This window comes from Mustela nivalis (genome assembly GCF_964662115.1).
Source record: "Mustela nivalis genome assembly, chromosome: 13".
NCBI classification, from domain to species: domain Eukaryota; kingdom Metazoa; phylum Chordata; class Mammalia; order Carnivora; family Mustelidae; genus Mustela; species Mustela nivalis.
The window spans coordinates 41,041,086-41,048,249 of NC_139032.1; the positions used below are offsets into that span (position 1 = coordinate 41,041,086).

General features: G+C 43.1%; 1 pseudogene across 1 annotated transcript; it reads left to right on the forward strand.

Annotated features, from left to right (window-relative positions):
• Nucleotides 1-248: 248 nt before the first annotated feature.
• Nucleotides 249-2,678, forward strand: LOC309846419 (ATP-binding cassette sub-family F member 2 pseudogene; annotated as a pseudogene). The gene has a single exon. The product of its transcript is annotated as an ATP-binding cassette sub-family F member 2 pseudogene (transcript).
• Nucleotides 2,679-7,164: the final 4,486 nt, after the last annotated feature.

The window sequence follows — 7,164 nt, forward strand, 5'->3', positions numbered from 1 at the left end:
TGATCCGAGCTGAAGGCAGCTGCTTAACCAGCTGAGCCACCCAGGTGACCCGGATTTATATATTTTTAATACAGTCAGCAGTTTTACACTTATATCTTCCTACTTAGAACTACTCACATCTCTCCAATTGTTCAAACTAATTTTACATTCTTTGTAAAATCTTAAGCTTTCCTTTACTTAGATTCCAAGTTCTCATTAATTTCCTTTTAAGCATTTTATTTTTTAAGAATATTATCAATATAGAGAGGCTGAGCGGCGAGGCCCAGCTCCCTGTAAGAACAGTTCCGTGCCCCTCTGGTTCATCACCATGCCCTCTGACCTGGCCAAGAAGAAGGCAGCCAAAAAGAAGGACGCTGCCAAAGCACGACAGCGGCCCAGAAAGGGACACGAAGAAAACGGGGACACTGTCACAGAACCACAGGTGGCAGAGGAGAAAAATGAGGCCAATGGCCGAGAGACTACAGAAGTGGATTTGCTGACCAAGGAGCGAGAGGACTTTGAGATGAAGAAAGCTGCTGCTTGAGCTGTCACTGGTGTCCTTGCCTCTTACCCCAACAGTACCGACGCCCACATTATCAACCTCTCCCTCACCTTTCATGGTCAAGACTGCTCAGTAGACACCAAACTGGAATTGAACTCAGGCCGCCGTTATGGCCTCATTGGCTTAAATGGAATTGGAAAGTCCATGCTGCTCTCTGCTATTGGGAAACGGGAAGTGCCCATCCCTGAGCACATGGACATCTACCATCTGACTCGGGAGATGCCCCCTAGTGACAAGACACCCTTGCAGTGTGTGATGGAAGTCGACACGAGCGGGCCATGCTGGAGAGGGAGGCCGAGCGGCTGGCGCACGAGGATGCGGAGTGTGAGAAGCTCATGGAGCTCTACGAGCGACTGGAAGAGCTGGATGCCGACAAGGCGGAGATGAGGGCCTCGCGGATCTTGCATGGACTGGGTTTCACTCCTGCCATGCAGTGCCAGAAGCTGAAAGACTTCAGTGGGGGCTGGAGAGAGGGTTGCCCTGGCCAGAGCCCTCTTCATTCGCCCCTTCATGCTGCTCCTGGACGAGCCCACCAACCACCTGGACCTCGATGCCCGCGTGTGGTTGGAAGAAGAAGTAAAGACTTTTAAGCACATCCTGGTCCTCGTCTCCCATTCCCAGGACTTTCTGAATGGCGTCTGTACCAACATCATTCACATGCACAACAAGAAGCTGAAGTATTACACGGGTAATTATGACCAGTACGTGAAGACGCGGCTAGAGCTGGAGGAGAACCAGATGAAGAGGTTTCACTGGGAGCAAGACCAGATCGCACACATGAAGAACTACATTGCTAGGTTTGGTCATGGCAGTGCCAAGCTGGCCCGGCAGGCCCAGAGCAAGGAGAAAACACTACAGAAGATGATGGCGTCGGGACTGACAGAGAGGGTCGTGAGCGACAAGACACTGTCATTTTATTTCCCACCGTGTGGCAAGATTCCTCCACCTGTCATTATGGTGCAGAATGTGAGCTTCAAGTATACAAAAGATGGGCCTTGCATCTACAACAATCTAGAATTTGGTATCGATCTCGATACGCGAGTGGCTCTGGTGGGGCCCAACGGAGCAGGGAAGTCAACTCTTCTGAAGCTGCTCACTGGAGAGCTACTACCCACAGACGGGATGATCCGAAAACACTCTCATGTCAAGATAGGGCGTTACCATCAGCATTTACAAGAGCAACTGAACTTAGACCTCTCACCTTTGGAATACATGATGAAGTGTTACCCCGAGATCAAGGAGAAGGAAGAAATGAGGAAGATCATTGGTCGATACGGTCTCACTGGGAAACAGCAGGTGAGCCCAATTCGGAACCTGTCTGATGGGCAGAAGTGCCGAGTGTGTCTGGCCTGGCTGGCCTGGCAGAACCCCCACATGCTCTTCCTGGATGAGCCCACTAACCACCTGGATATCGAGACCATCGACGCCCTGGCCGATGCCATCAATGAGTTTGAGGGTGGTATGATGCTGGTCAGCCATGACTTCAGACTCATTCAGCAGGTTGCACAGGAAATCTGGTTCTGTGAGAAGCAGACAATCACCAAGTGGCCTGGAGACATCCTGGCCTACAAGGAGCACAAGTTCAAGCTGGTGGGCGAAGAGCCCCAGCTCACCAGGAGGACCCACAATGTGTGAGCCCCTGCCCCGGCTGGGCTGGGCCTCTGGGGCCACACTCCTGCATTGCTGCAATACCCCTCCCCAGCCCACCTCCCCCCCGCCCCACCTGCCTTAGCTGCACTCTGTGATCTTATCTACAGCTGGACAGTACCTGTCCGTTTCCTGTCCTTCCAGTTACTTTTGTCCATGTCTGGACTCAGCTGGCTCTTCGGCCGGCTCTTTGCTGGTTACTGACCTGATAGTGATGCAGCCAGAGGCACCTGAGGGTTAGCCCAAGGGCCCACATCCTGGACTGGCCTGTGGAAGAGCTTAGGGTCCTCGTTTTCTGGGTTTTGGTGATGTTGGAGGATACCCCCCAGCCCACCGCCCCCATTCCTTTCTGCTTCTGGTTTGGAGCTCTGGACCAGGGCTTTAGTCCTGGTCGGTTTTTAAATAATTATTTAACAGTGTAACTTTTAGACCTGCGTGACATCTACAAAGTGTCCAATAAAGAAAGAAGAAGCAAAAAAAAAAAAAAAAAGAATATTATCAATATATAGGAGAGAAACAGACTTCTCTGGGTTTGAATAGTAGTACATTGTTTCTCATTTGTGGTAAAAAAAAAATAATAACACAAAATTCACGGTCTTAATCATTTTTAAGTATACAGTTCAGTGACATTAAGGGCATTCTCATGTCTATGCTACCATCATCACTATCCATCCACAACAGTCTTTTCTGTTGCAAAACTGTACCCATTAAACAGCAACTCTCCATTCCCCTTGCCCCTCCCCTTTCTTCTTTCTCTCAGTGAAGCAAAGGACTCTGGGTACCTCGTGTAAGTGGAATCATACAGGATCTTTTCTTTTGTGACTAGCTAATATTTAGTGTCTTAGTGGAACACAGGAACCTTGGAAATAAATTCTACAGATAAAATTAACACTGTTTTTTACTTTTTAAAATATATTTTCAAGTGTTCCTTGTTTCAGAAACCAAAGTCATGGGTACCTGGGTGGCTCAGTCGGTCCTGGGATCTAGTCTTACTTCAGGCTCCCTGCTCAGCAGTGTGTGCTTCTCCCTCTCCCTCTACCCCTTGCCCCTGCTCTTGTGCACTATCTTCCTTGCTCTTGTTCTCTCAAATGACTAAATAAAATCTTTTAAAAAAAAAAATCAAAGTCAATTTGGTTATACATAACAAAAATAACCACTCTATTATACCACTCCTAGTTAAATTTGAATGTATATATCATTCCAACTTCAATTATTTTATAGTTTATTTACAGCTGATAGACCTTTTCACATTTGTGTACAACACATAGTTGCTCCTAATGTAATATTTTTGAACTGGAAGGTAAATTAGTGATAATCTTGTCTAACCCTCTTTTTCTTTTCTAGATGATAATACTGATTCCCAAAGAAGGTAGGACAAACATGATGAAGAAGAAGGTGAAGCCCAAAGAATTAGCCCAGCCCTAACAAATATTTCAAGGATATGGAAGGAGGTAGAGAGTATGAAATTCAGAATCACCATCAGCCTTTTTTTTTTTTTTCCCCGTCTTTTTGAGAAATCATGGAGAATAGTAGAGGTTCTAGAACGCTGGGCAAAACACATGCCCTCCCCGGCATTTTTTTTTTTAAAGGGAAGAGGAAGGTAACTAAGGGTGACTCTGTGGTAAGTTTGAGGCTGATAACATTCATCTTCTTGTGAGGACTGAGAAAAAGTTGTGAAAACTTGGAGCCATCACATGTTCACAAAAAACGTCATGTTGACTAAATCCAGTGACTGGGTTTTTTTTTTTTTTTTTTTTTTTGGTTGGTTGGGTTTTTTTTAGAGGGAGGAAGGGGCAGAGGGAGAGAAAATATTAAACAGGTTCCATGCCCAGAGCCCGATGTGGGACTCAATCTCACAACCCTGAGATCATGACCTGGGATGAAATCAAGAGTAAGACACTTACCCGAGCCATGCAGGCACCCTAAAATCCAGTGACTTTTATTTGTTAATATTAATTATTCTCAAGTTCAATGGAAAAAATGTAATAAACACTGAACTCAATATAATTTATTAATAATGCATAATGATATAATTGTCTTCTCAAATTCTTTTAGAATGTATGCATATATTTCACATGGCTATAATCAGCATATATATACAATTTTATTTCCTGCTCCTTCAACTCAATATCATTTTTACAACACATTTTCACTTATCTACATGCATCAGGTATCTTATGCTGGGGTCAGGGCTACTCAGAAGGCTGATCTACTGAACTGGCAGAAAAGGGGGTAATAGAAGTCATATTAATTACATAAGTAAATTCAAGCAAAATCACCAGTCCCCTGGGCCCAGTGGAGAAAGAATCTGAGCAGGGAGAAAAAGCCAGGTGAGCAGAATAATGCTTGGCATCTCACTTGACCTAAGAAGTGAGGTCTGGAGAACACAGTGGGAACTTAGTGTAGTAGAGTTCAAGTCAAAATGGGCAGGAACTGCATTTGGCTTGCTTCTGGTTTCCTAGGTGTGATAATTGATGGATAATGACAAAAATTGCATGCAGTTGAGAAAACAGTGTCAACAGTAGAGCCCCACCAGGTAGAGGTCTGAGGAGGAGTCTGGAATGACTGTGCCAATTGTCTGCCCCAGGCACTAAGAGCCTAAGCTACCAGATCAGGGTCTGGTTCCCAGCAGGCTCGTGGTAAGTATCTGTTCCATGAACAACTAACAGGGTCACTAGCCCCATAAGTGAGGAGGTGGCCCAAACCATCATTTGTCTTGATTTCGATAAACAGTAGATGATTCTGTGATTCTGTCCTATGGATAAGGTCATTGGCCAGGGTGGGGGTAATAGTTATTACACGTATTTTTGCTTGATGAACCAAATATACCCCAACTGTGGATTAGTAGTTCAAGGCATATGTTATAGGACTCCATCCTTGGTTTTATCTGGTTTAATAATTTCAATAACAATTTGAACTTGTATTTCTTCAATGTAATTCCTTTAAAAAAATATTGACAGACCCTCAAGGTTGAACTTAAATTATTTTTATTATAACATTACTTAAATATAGGCACAAACAAGACTAAATATTGCACATGGCTCTTATATCACTATAAGGCAAACCCCATGAAAATCAAATTAACATTATTAATGGGACACAAAATCACTGGTCTACCAATGGTCTACGTCACATGGTCCTGACAGCAATGGACAGGTGCTTAGAGTGTGGACTGGCAATACCAGGAAGGGTCTTGTGATATGTGTGTAGTCATTACTCCACAGCCTGATCCAGTGTTGTTGACCTTAGCTCAGCACACGCACATCATTTACACATCCAGTTGCCTGGTTTTCTTTTCTCAGTAGCCTAGATTATTTGTTTCCAGCACTATGTTAAACACGAATGCAAACACAGGCATTGAAACACCATGTCGGTCTCAAGAAAACTAGAATTTTTTAACCAATCATAATGCTCATGGAAAGGGAAACAGAACTCACTCATTCAACCAATAATGACAGCGCTCTCACTAGACCCTGGGCGGCTGCTAGATGCTAGGGATGAACTAGAGAGAGCATGTTCCTGACTGCAGGAAGAACTGAAGAATTACTCCTCAGATTTATAATGACACTGGACTGGGCAGAGAAGCAACATGTGAAAACAGGGCCTGGATTATAAAAAAAGAAAATAAAAACAAAAAAGCAAACAACAACAACAACCAAAAACAACCAAAAACATATATACATTTTTCCCATTATAATATTTTGAAATTCCCAAATCACCACTTGCCTATTGTTAAAAAGAAATTGCAAGTGATAAAGAAGTCCATAAACTGATAATTGAAAGCTACTCCTCACCCAATACCCTGTAGTCCCACTCCCTGCTGGTCATAACCATATTAGTTTGAACCTTCCAGAAATTTCCATGTTTTGAAAAACTAATTCTGGAAAACTTCATTCTGTGAGCACAGTATTTTACCCCAGGTCTTTTTCTCTACTTGGTGGCATTTTCTAAAGCGTGTCCTTTTGACGTAGGAGAATCCTAGATTGAAGTTCAAAGGGATCCTAGAGACTGGACTGGGAAAAATCCTTCAATTTTGCAGAATCGCAACTTTGTTTTAAGTTTTAGGAAAAGGATTAACCATGCACTATGCAAAATGCCTGGCACGTAGTAGGCACTCACAAAATAGCAATTGCGAGTCTTCCATTAAAATCATGGTTGTTCTTGAACTGATACTGGCTTTTCCAGGTGTGGTATACGATGTCTTGACTATGAAGTGATGGCAGTTCTTTTTTCAACAATCTTGGAAAAAAAAAAACCAAACCATGTTTTTTAATGTGGCTGCTCTCGGGCGATTATAGCTTTTCATATCTTTGGAACACCACTGCTCAGTCAGCCTTCCATTTAATATAATATCCCCCTTGTCTTCATACAGGACATGTCAGAAGGGAGGTGGAGATTTGGTCATTTGAATGGAGACAGGGTATTAGCGTCAGGACCATATTTCTTTCCAAGTCTAAAATCTAATTTCCTCAGAACTGTGTTTAACAGTCGTGCATTTACGGCTTGAGTTCCTGGCGGCCCATCCACTCGCCTATACAACATCACTTAGGTAATGCTTGGAAAGTACTTTGAAGGAAATGGGCCCAGAAGTGCTAAGTGGAATTACATGATATGAGTCGACAGTGGAGAGCCACGTGAATAGATAAAATCTCCTGTCTGCCCTACATTTCATTTTCTCCAATAAATTTTATGGAACCCTCATGCGTTACACTGGAAAGAAAGCAGGAAGTCACATTTTTATGAGTAATATGTATGTTGAACATTGAAAAATAACAAAGTCATGGAGTGGAATATTTGCACTCAGTTGGGTATAATAAAAATAGTCAGTTAGAAATTAAGGGTTAGCCACTTTCCATTATACAGTTTTTAATAAATAACAAAAAAAATGAAGATAGGATAAAGCAAAATATGGAGGGAAGAGTTCTGGAAAATTTCTTATCCAGGAAAAGTGGCTCTGGAGAATTTGAGAGAGAGTT